The sequence below is a fragment of the Prionailurus viverrinus genome, chromosome C2 (genome assembly GCF_022837055.1).
Source record: "Prionailurus viverrinus isolate Anna chromosome C2, UM_Priviv_1.0, whole genome shotgun sequence".
Taxonomy (NCBI): Eukaryota; Metazoa; Chordata; class Mammalia; order Carnivora; family Felidae; genus Prionailurus; species Prionailurus viverrinus.
The window spans coordinates 150,025,995-150,043,096 of record NC_062569.1 but is presented as its reverse complement, the minus strand read 5'-3'; positions in this window follow the sequence as shown (position 1 = coordinate 150,043,096).

Genomic DNA, 17,102 nt, shown 5'->3' with positions numbered 1-17,102 from the left:
GTGCCCCGAAGACATGTCTTTTTTTTTTTTTTTTTTTTTTTTTTTTATGTAGACAGAACTTCCTTCATTTCTTCTGTTATCTCATGTCTTTCCTTTTCATTTTTCTACCTTTGTCTGAAAGATGCCAAGGAAGTGAGTGGAAATGTGTGGAGTACACGTTCTGCTGTTCTTACTCAGGGGACAAAGGCATCATGATCCGGGAGTGGAGGGTGGCCAAAGGGCATTCAGATGTCCTGATGTCCGGGGGGATTGTGCACATGATCTGTATGATCTAGTTTCTACAGAGATTCCCCTCGTCTTGCTGCTCAGAGGGGGAGCTCAGGGGCCCCGCAGGGCAGGTGGGGACAGAACAGAGTTGTGCTCTTCTCCGGGCGGTCTCCACCTTCGTCGAGTGCAGCCTGGCCGTTTTTGTCTTGCCAGTTTCTTCGGAGGGAGAGTCCTGCTCTTGAACCAGACTGTGAGCGCTCCAGGGGAGGGAAAGCCCCAGAGAAGGTGGCCAGGAGACAGACATTCCTCCGGCTCTAAGTAGCAGCTGAGAGACGGCTTCCAGCTACTCCAAACTCACAGAGGCAGCGACACGTGGATGTCCAGCTTACCCTTGGCCTGGGCTCTCTGGTCTTCTCCCAGTGGGCAGGCACTCCACCTAATTCATGCCATAGTTCACGGTTGATTGTCTTCTTACGTCTTACTCTTGGTATCTTTTTTAAAAGCTTATTTGTTTTTTTTTTGTTTTTTTTTTTTTGAGAGTGAGAGGGAAGGGGCACAGAGAGAGGTGGAGACAGAGAATCGTAAGCAGGCTCTGTGCTGCTTTCCGTGCAGAGCCGGACACGGGGCTCAAACTCATGAACCGTGAGATCATGACCTGAGCTGAAACCAAGAGTCGGACGCTTAACTGACTGAGCCGCCCAGGCACCCCTTACTGTTGATATCTTAAAAGCGTGTACTTGAGCCAAAGAATGAATCTGGCATAGTAGGGTGGGCAGCTGCCTTGCCCAGGACTGAGGGTGTTCTTGGGACAGAAGACTTTTAGTACTAGAACTGGGAAAATCCTGCACAAACCTGGACAAGGTGGTTGGCCCACAGTCAAATTTCAAGTTGGACAGTTATTTAGAATAGGAAGCAAACCCCTCCATCCTGCTGGTCATCACTGCCTTGGTCACTACTGACTTCTCCATCTGACTTGTCTTGTAGAAAAAGTCTGTTTGAAAGCTTGAAATTCCATGGATTGGCTTGTTTTCTTGGCCAGTGGGCATTAGAACTTGAAATGACATTCAGGTGATAGAATGCATAATTGCTTTGAAAAGGCAAAATATTGGGGAACAGGGCAAAATGAAAATAAATAAATCAGTTAAGAGCCACGACGCATGATCTTAGTCCAAAGGCCTGGAAAGGATGGAAGAAGTGAACCTCTAAGTTCCGCCTTTGCCGTCATTAATAGTGATGGATCACCGCGACGCATGCTGTGTTCGTGAATGTGAAGGAGACCGGAGAAGTCACACACACCGCTAATACTCTTTTTATGAATGATTAAAATATCTTGCAGCCATCTATCGCTTTAAGCTTGAATACTCAAGTGTACTTAAAAATCAATTCTAAGTAAAAGTGAAAGGCGGGCGCCTGGGTGGCTCAGTCGATGAAGTGTCCGACTCTAGATTTTGGCTCAGGTCATGATCTCATGGTTTGTGAGTTTGGCTCTGCCCTGGTGGTGTGGAGCCTGCTTGGGATTTTCTCGCGGGCGCTCTCTCTGCCCCTCCCAGGTGCTCTCTCTCTCTCTCTCTCACTTTCTAAGTAAATAAACTTTAAAAAAAAAAAAAGTGAAAGGAGAGGTGGCCTGGAGAGGAAAATGCTGGCTCCTGTTGGTTTGTGGGTGTTTTGTGCGACAGACTGCTTTGGTTCTTCACTCAGGCAGCCCGGGGTTTAGCTGGGATTCAAGGCGAGCTGCGCAGTACCAGCCCTGACAGGCTTTAATAAAGAGATATACAATGTCTCGGACGTATCTGAGGGAACTCTGGATGCTTGTGGTTTTGTATACAGTTATGGTAAATAACTAACCCGCTGATTGTTGTGGTCTGGCCTTTGCTGGGAGCAGGGGACCCCTGGAGACCCACTTAACCCACATCGCCTGCACCTGCAGGAGAGCCTCTCTCTCTCTCTCTCTCTCTCTCTCTCTCTCTCTCTCTCTCTCTCTCTCTCGCAGTGCAGACCCGCAGCCCCTCTCCACTGAGCGGCGCTTGCTGTTAACCAGCAGAAGAAAGCGTGCTCCCCCCCCCCCCTTGTTTGTGAAGCTGACAAGCCGGGGGCGGCAGAGAACTTTCTGCGTGTTGGGGTTGTCACTCTGCGTTTCCCCTTTCCCCATGACTGGCTTTTCGAGATGCTCTCGGTAAATGAGCCCAAGTGGGAGGATGAGATGACGGGCTGCGTCCTGAGCAGAGCTCGCCGCCCTCCAGGGGGACAGCAGCCTGCACATCCTGACAGGAGGCACTCAACCCGAACAAGAGGACCGGAGCGGCGGCCTCAAGGTCCCTGCTCCTGCCTCAAATTAGAGCCCGAGCTCCAGACCTCTCTCTCTCTCTCTTTTTCTTTTTCCCTCTCCGTCTGTCTCTGTCCCTCTCTGTCTCTCTGTTTGTCTCTTTAGCTCTGTCTCTCTGTCTCTGTCTCTCTGTTTCTCGCCCTCTCTGTCTTTTTCTCTCCTGTGTCTTTCTGTCTCTGTCTCTCTCTCTGCATCTCTCTATCTCTGTCTCTCCCTCTCTCTCTATATATAGAGAGATAGAGATCTCTTTCACTCTGTGTTTCTCTCCTTCTCTCCCAATCTCCTCTCTGTCTTTTTCCCCTCTGTCTGTCTCTCTTTCTCTCTCTGCTTCTCTCCCTCTCTCTTTCCCTCTTTCTGTCTCTCTGTTTGTCTCTGTCTCTCTCTCTCTCTATAAGATATATATACATATAGAGATAGATCTAGATAGATAGATCTGTCTCTCTCCATATGTGTGAGACCTCTCTCTCTCTCTCTTTCTCTCTCTCTCTCTCTCTCTCTCTCTCTCTCTCTCTCTCTCTCCACACTGGTTAATACCTTATCCTTCTAACTGCTCCTGCATGTAAAAGCACTGAAAAAGAAAGGGGCATTTTGGACACGAGCATTCATAGACAAGGAATTTGCAAAACCATAAGGAATGAATGTTTTGGAGCAAATGTGTAAGCTCATAGCACTGGTCCAGTCTTAGCCTAGAATAAAGGGCTTGATGCTTTGAACAGGCTGGGATGGGAACTCATGTGGTTCCTGTCTGCCTCGCGTGTCTAAAGGTCTATATGACTCAAAAGATTGGGCTTCTCTATGATCACGCCAAATCTGTTATCAAATGAAATGTGGAGAAAGTGATGTGATTATAATCTCCCCAACCCTCAGACATGAGCAGTTCTTGGATTTTAAAAGAGAGAGGTGTTTTCCTTTGAGCCCTTGGTTGCATTTTTATTACCCTCCAAAAAGCAAAGGTAGGATGTTTTGATACAGGAAAGAATATGATGTCCCCAAGACTGCTTCCCGGCACCTCCCCTGTCCTTCGCACCATGCCCACTGGGAGAGATCCTTTTCCAATGTCACAGTAGACTCTTGTCATTTTCCTTCGTCACCAAATGCTGCTTCTCAAGGGCTGTCGTGTTGTGCTATGTTCTACTGGATGCTAGATGGGAGAGCTAGGGACTCAGGGAAGGTTCTGTAGAAATACCAGCCTTTCTCTTCCTCTAGGGCATCTAACACTCACTAGATGCCTGTTCTTGGAGCCTTTTTATTGTCCCCTGCTTCCACACATCCACAGAGCGCTATAAGCAGCCTGGATTAGGATGTCACCATGCCAATGCCATTGGAAGATCTCTTTGGTTCTCTGCCATCTCTGCCCAAGGACAAGAAAGGACATGTCTCTGAAGACCAGGACCCTCTACCCTCCATTTTCTTGCATTATTTTCCCTGTTCCAGAAATGCCACTTAATTTTTTTTACTTTATTTTTTTATGTTCATTAAAAAATTTTTTTTAATGTTTAAAAATTTTTAAAATTTGATTTATTTTTTTTAATTTACACCCAAGTTAGTTAGCATATAGTACAACCATGATTTCAAGTGTAGATTCCTTAATGCCCTTCCCCATTTAGCTCATCCCCCCTCCCACAACCCCTCCAGTGACTGTTTGTTCTCCATATTTAAGAGTCTCTTATGTTTTGTCCCCTCCCAGTTTTTATATTATTTTTGCTTCCCTTCCCTTATGTTCATCTGTTTTGTCTCTTGAAGTCCTCATATGAGTGAAGTCGTATGATATTTGTCTTTCTCTGACTGACTGATTTCGCTTAGCATAATACCCTCTTGTTCCATCCACATAGTTGCAAATGGCAAGATTTCATTCTTTTTGATTGCTGAGTAATACTCCATTGTATATATATACCACATCTTCTTTATCCATTCGTCCATCTATGGACATTTGGGCTCTTTCCATACTTTGGCTATTGCCGATAGTGCTGCTATAAACATTGGGGTGCATGTGCCCCTACACAACAGCATACCTGTATCCCTCGGATAGTGAGAGAGAGAGAGAGAGAGAGAAAGAGAGAGAGAGAGTGCACAAGTGGGAGAGGGGAAGAGAGAGGGGGAGGCACAGAATCCGAAGCAGGCTCCAGGCTCTGAGCTGTCAGGACAGAGCTCGACATGGGGCTCAAACCCGCAAACTGTGATCTCATGACCTGAGTCGAGGTTGGATGCTTAACCGACTGAGCCACCCAGGCGCCCCTTTTTATTTTAATTTTATTTTTAATGTTTTGGAAATGCTGCTTGAAAAGAAACTTTAAATAAAATGCCCTTGGACTATATATATTCCAGGTCACACAATTGTTTCTCTTGGTCGGTAGGTCTAAGAGGAACGACATAGACCCCAGCGAGGGAGTCATGAAGAATCTTGTCTCAAGTCCGAATCAAAGCACTTGAAACTTAACTCTGCCTCTCAGCTTCCCACAGACAGCTCCTTCTCTCTTGTTTCCAGGTCCGATCACTATTTGGCCCTTTTGGTTTGTGGGGTGGAAAGGCCCTTAGTTGATGTTTGACGACACCAAGACAAATCTGCTATCCCTTCAGCCTCCTGGCTCAGTCACCCAGCTGATGTCCCCAGGTGCTGCTTGCCAAAGTCTCATTTTCTCTCTCATATCGCATACATGCTGAGTCCCAGCCATAGAAATCTGCGTCTTGGGACTCTAAGTCTAGGATGTGATTCATGGAGCAAACTGTGCCCTTGGACCTAGACACTTTACTGCTTTATTGCTTTCTTATTAACCTTTCCCTTGTCTGCCTTCAGCTTTTAGGACACAGGACCCTCTCTTTAATATGAGCATCAGGGCGACTTCCCACAAAGGAAGGTCATGTCCTTTCCCAATACCTATATTATAGACACCCCTTCCGGGGATCCAAACCTCAGGGTTCATTTTGTTCTCTCCAGATTGGCGTTTTTTTTGTGCTGGTGATGTTCCATATTTCTTCTTGAAACACTACTTGTATTTGTTCACTGCCATAACGCCGCAGACTGAGGAGTTTAAACAACAGACGCTAATCATCTCACAGTTCTGGAGGCTGGATATCCAAGACCAAGGTGTCATCAGGGTTGATTCCTTGAGGCTTCTCTCCTTGGCATGTAGATGACTGCCTTCTGGCTGTGTCTTCACATGGTCATCCCTCTGCATGTATCTGTATCCTGATCTCGTCTTTGGACATCAGTCATATTGAATTAGAGTCCGTTCGATGGCCTCATGTTACCTTGATCCCCTCTTAAAAAGCCCCATCTCCAAATACAGTGACATTGTAAGTTACTGGGGGTTAGGACTCCAATATACGAATGTCATGGCACACAACTCAGCCCATAGCGCTACCTGAGGTCAAATATTTATATTTTAATGAAAAAAAAGGGCTTATTTTCTAAGGATTGGCCCCAAATTTAGATTTTCCTTAAAGTTAGGAAAGGACTGGGAAAATATTTTGGTAGGTTTTTTGGTGTTTTTCCTCTGGCATCCTTTTTCTAAAAGGTATTTATGCACCGAAGACACAATTATATTAATATCCACATCCTGGTTCCCGGCAACTCCCAGGCCGCTTGCACAATTCTTTTGCAACCCTTAACTTTATATACTAAGAATATTGACTGTCTGGATGAAACATGTTGAGTTTTAAATCTGTTAACATTCCTACTGCCTATATTAATGTTCTGCTTGCTGTGATACTCTATGGAGTGAAAGAGACAAAAGCTTTGTAAAAAAAAAAGGAGATTAAATAATTTGGGGGTGGTTTCTTTCCTTTTGAGTTTACATCCATGGGCAACTCACCCTCACGTCTGTCTCAAGTCTGATGCCCTACCATCTACACATAGCACATCCGTGTGGGGTATCCTTTCTTTTTATTTCATAATGATCAATTCCACGTTGATTGATAATCTACTTACGCAGTGGACTCAATCTCTTAGCAATGATAGCCTCAAAGGTAAGAGTTGTGTCTGCAGATCTTTGACCCTCCAACCCCTTCTATGACACAGGTACCAAGGAGGCTTAAAACGTTAGCAGGGTGCTCAATAAATCTGCTAGTGGATGGATAATTCAGGTGTCATTGCTGAACCAGAATCCTCATAACTTTGATTCCCTTCTCTAACAAATATACATGTTTTTTTTTTCCTTGAGAGAGAGAGAGAGGGAGAGGAGGGAAGGGGCAGAGGGAGAGAGAGAATCTTAACCAGGCTCCATGCTCATCACAGGGCCAATGTGGGGCTTGATCCCACGACAGTGAGATCATGAGCTGAGTCAATATCAGGAATCAGACATTTAACTGACTGAGTTACCCAGGTGCCCCGCAAATATACTTTTTATAGGTTAAAAAACCAAAACGCAGAACAGAAAGATCAAAACTGACTACTGTAATGGGCTCTTCTTCTGTTGACCCCTCTCCCCTCCAGGGAAGATGGCATGAAGGATAATGTAATCCGTATACAATAAGCGATAACAATCACATCCCTATGTGGGGATGTAGGCTGCTTCCCTACTTGTGTGGTACTTCTGGTTTCTTGGGATGAGCGGCTGGAGACGCTCTGTGGGTGCCCAGTGTTGAGTACAGAGTCTTGGATACAGACACCTGTGGAGTTTTCTGCCACTTCTGATGTCAGCGAGCAAGCTCACTGAAGAAGTATTTCCCCTTCTATGTGACTCACACCCCAGGAAAACCAATGTGTGTACTGAAAACTCACAGCTTTTCAGAGGACATAATTGCAAATGGCAAGACAGGCTATCATGTTAATGATTACACCCAATATGATTTAAAATCCCAACTGTTTTGGCTTGTGTTGTCACAATCACTGGAAACATCCAGGAATATTTAATAGGCAGCTAAATATGTTTCACTGTGGTGCACAAGTAACACAATGACAAGCAAAATAACTCAATCACATTATGTACAACCATCACCCAGAGGCTCATTCTTTGTGATGCATTGGAAAGCTGTAGCCATCTAGTTATAATATTGCTAAACCTCATATTTGAATGGAATTTGATGAATATCTAGAAATAGAAAGGGCACTGAGCAATAATAAATCACATGTACATTGGCTGTTGTACTTTCTCAAGTAATTTTTAGAATGAAAAAGCTGGGGTATGGTGTCGGGGGAGTCTGGTCTGACGTGGCTCCTCTTGGGGCAAACCTTTAAGAGTTATTTGCCTGTACAGGGTGGCAGGGCAGGCAACTGAGGAAAGAAAGTTCAGGAAGGAGGAGGATCTCTCCTGGGGAGGTTCCCACTTGGAAAGCCAGTATCAGTTTTTAAGTTTTGGGGAAACATTGAATGTCGATACGTGAAGACAACATGGAATCTGGGGCATCGTGGAAGAAATTCACGGAACTGATTGAAACACACCAGGAACAGTATTTTACATGGTCCCTCCAGTGACTAGTACCGGCACACCCTGTGGGAATTCTAGTCCATGTGGGGAATCGGAGCTAATGTAAGACATAAAGAGACCCCCGTCGAAGGGCAAGGCTTCTCTGGGAGCCTCCTCCGTTTGGTGGGAGGGAAGTCACTATGTACAACTTTTTAGAGTAGCATTTAGGAAGACATTGCTTTCAGCTAAGTAGCAAAATCTCCATTGCAAAAAAAAAAATCTGTTATTTGCTTTATTTAATTTACAGAGAAATTTTTCACTTGACAAATGATTGTTTATCAGTGTGCTAGTGCATTTTGACAAAAAAGGCAGAAGTCCTAACATTTAACAATATGAATGCATCAAAAAAAAAAAAAGTAAATGAAATGGAGAATTAGCAGTATGTGTATTCTGCCGCATTTTCTTTTCTGGTGTTTTTGATTTTAGCCATTCAGACAGGTGTGAGGCAATAGGATACCTCACTTGTGGTTTCAATTTGTATTTCCTTGATGATGAGTGATGTTGAACATCTTTTCATGTGTGTTGGCCATCTGGATGTCTTCCTTAGAAAAATGTCTGTTCATGTCCTCTGCCCATTTTTAATTGGTTTGTTTTTTTTGTTATTGAGTTGTATAAGTGCTCTATATATTTTGGATACTAACCTTTATCAGAGATGTCATTTGCAAATATATTCTCCCATTCAGTAGATCGTCTTTTAATTTTGTTGCTTGTTTCCTTTGCTGTGCAGAAGCTTTTTTATTTTGATGTAGTCCCAATGGCTTATTTTTGCTTTTATTTCCCTTGCCTCAGAAGAGACATATCTGGAAAAATGTTGCCATGTCCAATGCTGGAGAAATTACTGTCTGTGCTCTCTTCTAAGATTTTTATGGTTTCAGGTCTCACATTTAGGTGTTTGGACCATTTTGACCTCTGCAGAAGTTTCTATTAGAGATACATTAAAAATAGCCTCAATAGTCGACAAAATAGTTTCAATAAATTTGATAACCTACATACTTACAATGGGATATTATGCATTCATAAAATGATATCATAAAAAGGTATGGAATCATATGAAAATTTGCTTTCAGTATAATCGAAAATAGCAAGTTTAGAAAGTGTATGTTGTATAAATCAATCTTATAAAAAATGCATTCATAGAAAAGTGTATGCAAATATTGATTATCAGCAGACCATTTTAATTTTCTTCTTAATCCTACAAAGAACCATAAAAATGTAAACTTAAAAAATAAGTGGAACAAAATTTTCAAGCTCTTAGGTGTTTTTTAATAGTGGCTACTGTTCATGACAAATAGATCAGATGTGGAGATTTAGTGAAGCCCACGCAGCCTCAACGCGGCTGGTAGTGATAATGGGATAAAAGAGAAACACTGGCCAGGCATGGCCTGACATTGTTAGGGGATGTTGATGGTAAATTGAAGTAGAGCTCTGTGTTTCCCCTGCTTGAATAGACCAAAGTAACTGGAAGACCTAGTAAATGGTTCCTTACAAAAAGCTCCGTTGGGCCAGGTGTCCCAGGCTGACCAAATGGTACCACGTCAAGTCTCCAAGGATGCGGGACAGCAGGGGGTGGTGCTGTCTGTGGTCTGCAGCTGACACGCAGAGCCAGGGAGGCAAGCCCACGGCTCCTTCCTTTTCAAGAAGCTGTTACAAACACAAAGCAGTCAGTTCATCTCGTCAACCCTCCCAGGACACACAGAAGTGTATTACAAAGAATGTCCTGTGCCCTGTTGGAAGCATCAAGTTGAAGACTCTCCCTGATAGGTATCTCGGAGCAGAATGCTGTCCTGGGGCCGTGCCAGCGGCGCCTGACTGTCTCATTTCCAAGGCGGCAATTGAGTGATAATTGCAGGATCCTATTTTGAACAACACTACAGCAGGGCCTGATAAAGTTTGTAACTATTTAGATAGAAATCTGAGAACTCTAAACAATTTATTTACAAAGAAGGACACAGATAGGTTTTAACTCCCTCATAAATCGGCTCTCCTTGACCGCAAAGACAGCAGATAGGAGGTTCTTGGGGGAATCAATTAGCCCTGGACAGGGATTATTCTCTCGGCCGGCCTTCTTTGGTGTATGGCTTTCGTAATTAACAGACTGGGCCAAGCAGTTACCAGCACTAAGCTGAACATGGAAAAGCCCTGGGGCTTCACTTTGAGGTTGGGGTAGGAGTTCCCTGGGAATACTCAAGAGGAGCCAGGGAAGCATCCTGAGTAGATGAACTGTCTAAGTGCCAGCATGGAATCCTTAGACGAGAATTCGCAGCCTGGGCACTCTTGACCTTTGGGGCTGGATCTTCTTTGTTGTGGGGACAGTCCTGCCCATGATAGGTCCTTCAACAGCATCCCTGGTACCCTCTGCCCACTGGATGCCAGCAGAATCCTCTCCCGTTCCCAGCCGTGATGACCCAAATGTCTCCAGACATTGACAAATGTTCCCTGGAGTCAGAATCCACTCCCCACGCCCACCCCTTCCCAACCCCCCCCCCCCCCCCCCCACCGACTGCCTGCTCCTTTGAGAACCTTAGACAGAGACATTCCTTGGGTTTTTCAAAGTAGTTTTTCAGGGGTTAATTTTTTTTTTCCTAAGTGCAGATTGATATTTGGATATCATTGACTTCCCTCCTCGCCTTTCTGAGTGCTCCGCTATACGATTACATGTTGGCTGATTCTTCCATCTTTAACCTGAAGCTTTGAAAGGAAACAGCTTTTATCTTCTCTGTTACATGGAGGGGGGCTGCATGGGTTTGAATATCTATTGCTTTGCATGCAAATTTCAATCCTTGGAACACCTTCCCACAGTTTCAGGGGAGACACTGAGAATCCACCAGCCCTTCCAGTCTTGACCTTAGGCCTGTAAACAGACTGGAGGAAGCCTGAAAAGGTCATTTCCTTCCCCCTTGCCAGAAGATCCAGGTTTTCTAGCAAGATAATTTCAGAGTTTTCCCACCTTTTAGCTCAGAGGAAGTAACAGAACGGTCCCTCCCATGTAAGATTCTGTCCATCCCGCCCGGGGCCATAAGGCAGACATGAATGCTTTTTTTCATTCATTTACCATTTTTGGGTTATTCTCCATGCTGAAATCTCTTCTTTGTCCTGAAAACAAACAAACAAAAAAAGAGTTGTGGGAAGGCTTCACTGGATGCCAATTTTCTTTATTTTTTCAGACGGGGCAAAATGAAACAATTCAGAATGTTGGCAAATTCTACAACAGAATAAAGCAAATGTGTTCTTTTATTTCGTGTAGCAGTCATTAAAAAGCACTCGGACATTTGTTTTTCCTCCACCAGCTCTGAATTGCCCAAAGACAAAGGAGAATGGGGTCTCCATCTATGCGCTGCTGTGTCTATGCTTCACGAAGGTCTGTCTCCAAAGCAACTTCTTATCGGGGCAGAGATGGCTTCGCGTGTTGACTCCCCTCACTGTTAACACAGAGCCATAAATTACAAGGCTCTGGTTTTTTCTCATAGTCTGCTCGTTTCTCTGGGGAAAAACGGTGTCTTGCCAGGCCCTGCCCTTCGCAGAATGTGTACAAACGCATGCCAGACTGCAGCACGTGGGGAGGAGCGCAGGCCTTCCATTCTTCCTCTCAGACCAAGCGTCCCACATCACAGCACGTTGTTTTCCAAAGTTCACCCTCTCAAGAAAATATTTCTCCACCCGTCTGAAAGCCTAAGCACAGTGGGCAAGTAGAGGCTGACACGTAAAACTGCCGTTATGGAAAAGGAGACCCTGCTGAGGGAAAAAAGTGACAATTACAGCGCTCCTCCATCCCTGGAATTATAAGGTGTGAGAGCGGGCCAGGCCCTAAGAGCCACTCCTCCACTCCCATTGTTCTTCAGATTCAGAAACTGACACTGAAAGATGAGAAGGGAATTGTTCCGCTTGAAGCGGCTGGTTAATGGCAGGGTTGGGACAAGAATTTACCACAATTCTAAGCTCTTTTCATTGTAATTCGCTACCTGTCCCATGCAAGAATACTGCATGCTCCTGCCTCAGGGCCTTTGCACGGCTGTTCTCTGGCTTCACTGATCTTCCCCCAGATAGTGTCCTCTCTCTTTCATCCGTTTTATTTAGGTCTCTGCTCAGATGTTGTCTCCCCAGAGACCACCCTTTCCTCAATAACAGCCCTTGCCTGTCCCCTTTCTGTCTGCTTATCTCGCTTTTCATCACAGCATTGACTGCTACCTGGCATTACATTTATTTGCTAAACAGGGCGCCAAAAGCATCTGCCAAAATTAAATCGTAGACATTTGGGTCAGAAAAGAGAGGCGTTGCCACATTCCTGCAAAGCTACAGTTATAAAAAACTCAGCAGTGGTTAATAATTATGAAAAAAATCTCACAAGTGATCAAATAAACACAAATCAAATGATAAGATGCCATGTTCTTTTATATCATGGCTTATGTCAAAGTGGCCAATAAGCCACCTTTGCCAAGTCAATTTTTTGTTGCTTTAAACCTTTCTCCTCTGTGGTCCTGGGATACCACATACCCGTGGTATATTATTAGAGAAACAAACCAATAAAATGTGTGTGTGTGTGTGTGTGTGTGTGTGTGTGTGTGTGTGTGTAAAGAGAGAGAAAGGGAGGGAGGGGGAGAGAGAGGAGTTACTTTAAGGAATTGGCTCATGTGATTATACAAGGGGTCAGTACAGAATCTGCAGGGGGGCTGGCAGGCTGGAGGCCTAGAGAAGAGCCAATGCTGCAGGTCAAGTCCAAAGATCCTTTGGTGCAGAACTCCTTGCTGGGGGGAGGGAAGAAGGAGGATCAGTCCTTATTTTTTTTCAACGTTTATTTATTTTTGGGACAGAGAGAGACAGAGCATGAACGGGGGAGGGGCAGAGAGAGAGGGAGACACAGAATCGGAAACAGGCTCCAGGCTCCGAGCCATCAGCCCAGAGCCCGACGCGGGGCTCGAACTCCCGGACCGCGAGATCGTGACCTGGCTGAAGTCGGACGCTTAACCGACGGCGCCACCCAGGCGCCCCAAGGATCAGTCCTTACTCTACTCAAGCCTTCACTTAATGAGGCCCACCCACGTCATAGAGAACAATTCGCTTTACTCAAAGTTCATCAATTTCATGTTAATCTCATCCAAAACCAACCTCACAGAAACTTCTGGAGTAATGTTTGACTATTATCTGGGTACCATTGCCCAGCCAGCCGACACAAAATTAAGCATCACACCTCGTTTTCTTCCTACCACACCAAATGCTCTGTCTCAGTCTTCTTAACCGAAATCTCCTCCACTAAAATGATTGAAATGTCTCATGTCAGGGTCTCAAACACAGCAAATCAAAATACAGGACACCAGTTAAATTTTAACTTGAGATAAACAACAAAAAATGTAAGCATAAATATGTCCCAAATATTGCATGGGAAATACACCAAGAAATGGCTCATCATTGATTTGTATCTCAGATCTGGTGGATTTTTCTCACCATCTTCACTGCCCTGTATTACTTTCTTGAGCCATGTGACGACCCCAACACATTTCCCTGCCTCCATTCCTGCCCCTCATGGTCTGTTTTCTCCTCAGCAAGTAGGGTCATTTTTATAAATGTGATCTCCCTTAGTCTAGACCAGAGAACATACAGGAAAATCCATTAGACCACGCTTACTCTGCTTACCAAGACTCTCTAAAAGGGGCTGATGATAATTCAAATCTGAATTCTCCACAAATCTCTGTGTGGCCCTGCCTCTGCCCTTGGGTCTCAAGGGCACCTCTTTATCTCAAGTTTTCCGTTTCTCAAGTTCACAATTTATGCGGGCCTCAGTGTGTATTGCACACCACCTTTCTTCTGCCTGAGAATATATTCCTTTAAATAATTTTTTTAAATGTTTATTTTTGAGAGAGAAAGAAACAAGCCTGACACGGGGCTCGAACTCACAAACCATGAGATGGTGACCTGAGCAGAAGATGGAAGCTTAACCAACTGAGCCACCGGGGCACACCTGCACCCAGAAACTCTTCTTTTAGATAAGACTGCTCCCTCCCCTGGCCTCAGCTCAGACGCCAAGGTCCCAGGGAGAACAGCCCAGGGAGGACAGTCCCAGCCATCTGTGGACTTTAGCTGCTGTCTTTACCTTCCACAAGGCACCTGCTGTGCCAAGCCTTTCCCACTGGAGTGTAAGCTTCTCAAGGGCATGCATTCTGCACGGTTTACTCTTCTGCCCATCCCATTCCTTCGTCTCTTTAAATGTGCTGGTCACCTCTTGTTTTTCAACTTTATATTACCAGAAAAAAATCCAATAATATTATCAGAAATTAAATATAAGCACTCTGAAAAACTGTTGGTAAGCCCTTTAATCGCAAAGAGCTTCTCAAAAGCGGTTCGGTATATTTTAAGAATCTGAAAATGTCCATTTCTTTGTCTCACTGATTAGAGATGTAAAAATCTGTTCTTAGGACATAATCTATAATGTAGGCAAGGATTCATCTATAAAGATGTCCTTTGTAGAGAAAATCTATGGAGAAACCAGAGGTTCAGCAGTAGGAAAATGAATAAAAATCCTAGGGTCCATCTATATTGATGGGACATCCACCTTTCACAAATGACATTTTCCTTCTAGGATTGATACCAGTGCCATATATGCATCTTTCTCCAGGCACGTTCAAATATTATTAATTAATGAAGAGCTATGTGTAAAAAGATTTAAGCAAAGCCCCAAATTAGGACTGTGTGACTGTTTGCCAGATCTAATAAGGAACTTCCACCTTTATGTCTGTAAAGAACGTCATCACATCATAAAGGTGAGAACTCCTTCCACAGTCACAGCCAATATCTCCTGTAGGGTCTCAGGACCTTCATGAGGCAGAAATGGAGCCAGCTGGTCCTAATCAGAAAGTGCTTTTTTGTTAAGTGTGTGTATTTATTCTGAGGGAAGAGTGGGGAGCAAAGAGAGGGAGAGGGAGAAAATCCTAAGCAGGATCCCACTGTCAGCTCAGAGCCCGACGCTGGGCTCAATCTCACAAACTGTGAGATCGTGACCTGAGTCAAAATTAAGAGTCAGAGCTTAACCAACTGAGCCACCCAGGCACCCCCAGGAACTGCACGTTGAGATGTCCTGGATAGGTATATCCCTTACAGAGACAACCCCTTCTCATCACCTGTAAATGTTAAATGTTCCAGGACTGCAGTTCCTGGTACCGTAAGAGTGCTTAAGGCAGATGTGAAAAGTTGGTGTGTGTGGCACCTGTGATGTGACTAGCCATAGAAAGGGCCTGGGACGGAAAACATCTCAGAAACCGCCTATTCAAAAGTTGTGATCTTCATGTATGGTGTTAGGGAATGACAAACAAACTGAACCAAAATATTCAGGAATATTGGCATTTTCAGATGATCAGACCCCTGAATAGGTAAAGAATGCTCTCAGTGAAGGGTAGCCAGAGGAGACCAAGGGACCACTGAACTTAAGTCTGTGGGGTAGGGGACAAGGCCATCAATTCATGCTTTGCCTTTAGGTCAGAGAAGAGGGATAAGCTTCAGGATTGAGATGCAGGTAGCCCTGAAAGAAGAAAACTAATAAGATTTGCAAGAAAGCCGAACATGGCAAAAGGTCATCTGAAAACCAGGTTCGAAATAGAAAGATATGGAATCATCACTGTACACACTTGAGTTGATATTATAAAATTCCAGACACCTTTTTAGACAATTGGGGGAGTGTAAAGAGATGAAATAATGAATCGATGAATGGATGGATAGATAGAGAAGACGGATTCACAGATAGTAAAGAGACACATATCACTAGAAGATGGTAAGATATAGATCCATTGACCAGAAGGCTGACAGGAAAGTTGGATAGATGGATAGATATGGAAGACGTTATATACATGAGCACAAAAGAGAAATGAAGAGTGATATAGGAGAGAGGAAAGAAAGGGAGACAGATGTGGAAGAGAAAGAGATGGATAGATATTGAGAATAAAAATTTTCTATATTACAAATTCCAGAGGGGAGAGGACTGGCAATTCTTTGGTCACAGAATGATCAACAGAACCAGTTAAGCCGCCGCCGACATTTTATGAGCTCATCTTCTGAGGGTGACAGTTCCATGCTTCTAAAATTCAATCAGCAACAGCCAGCTTGCCAACATTGTTTCAGTGACTAATGGCCAACCGACTTTTGAAATTCCGGTTTCTAAACTTCTGACAATTCCTGAACTCGGTATTTCTCTAAGCTCTCTATAAACCATTTTAAAAATGGTGTGAGAAACAAGAGGTGAATATCTGTCAAATATTAGGAAAGACTTTTCTAAGCATAAACTAATTTTACAAGTTACCAAAAAGTAGATATATAGCAATAAAATATCAAAGATATTTGAGTGTCACAAACACCATAAACAACATTGTTAGGCAGACAAATTAGAAACTATATTTGCATCAAATGAGATGAAGCAACTTGTGGTCAGCAATCATCCGATTTGGAAAACTCTCACGACTCAGTAAGAAAGACATAAAAACCCCAATAGCCAGATTAGCAAGAGATATGAAGACAAGTCACAGGAGAAATACAAATGGAAATAACTAAGTGCAAATAAAGTGTTTCCCATGCAACTGTACATCAAAATCAAGGAAATAAAATCAAAGAAATGCAAATTAAAATCATACTGGCATTTTGCACAGCACTGGCAAAGATCAGTCATGGCTAAGCCAGTTTTAGCCAAGGGTGTGATAATGTGGATGCCCTCAGCCATTGCTCAGGGGGGTGTAAGTGGAAGGATCTTTCTGAAACTTCCATTGGCAAGAGCCTTAAAACAAAACTCACACCTTTTACTCAGAAGTCACCATGAGGTGTCTCCTCCTTGGAAGTACAAGAAACTCTAAGCAAAGTTTTCAATACAGACATTCATTACTGAGATATTTGTAAGTGTGCAACATTTGGAAAGCCGTCCAACCGCCATGAGCATGATGTAAATTCTGCTCCAGACACACGATGGAATATTTTACAGTCATTATAATGGAGTTTGGAAGAAATTTCAGTCACATGTGAAAATGCTTGATCTACAGTGAAATAAAAAGCAGAATGTAGACTTGTATAAGCTTTGGATTCAAAGTTCACTCAAATGTGTGTCCATGATTCAAATTTTATTAAGATGTATATAGAAAAATACAACGAAACATCCACCAACTTTTCTCAGTAGTTACTTTTAAATAATTTGATTATAG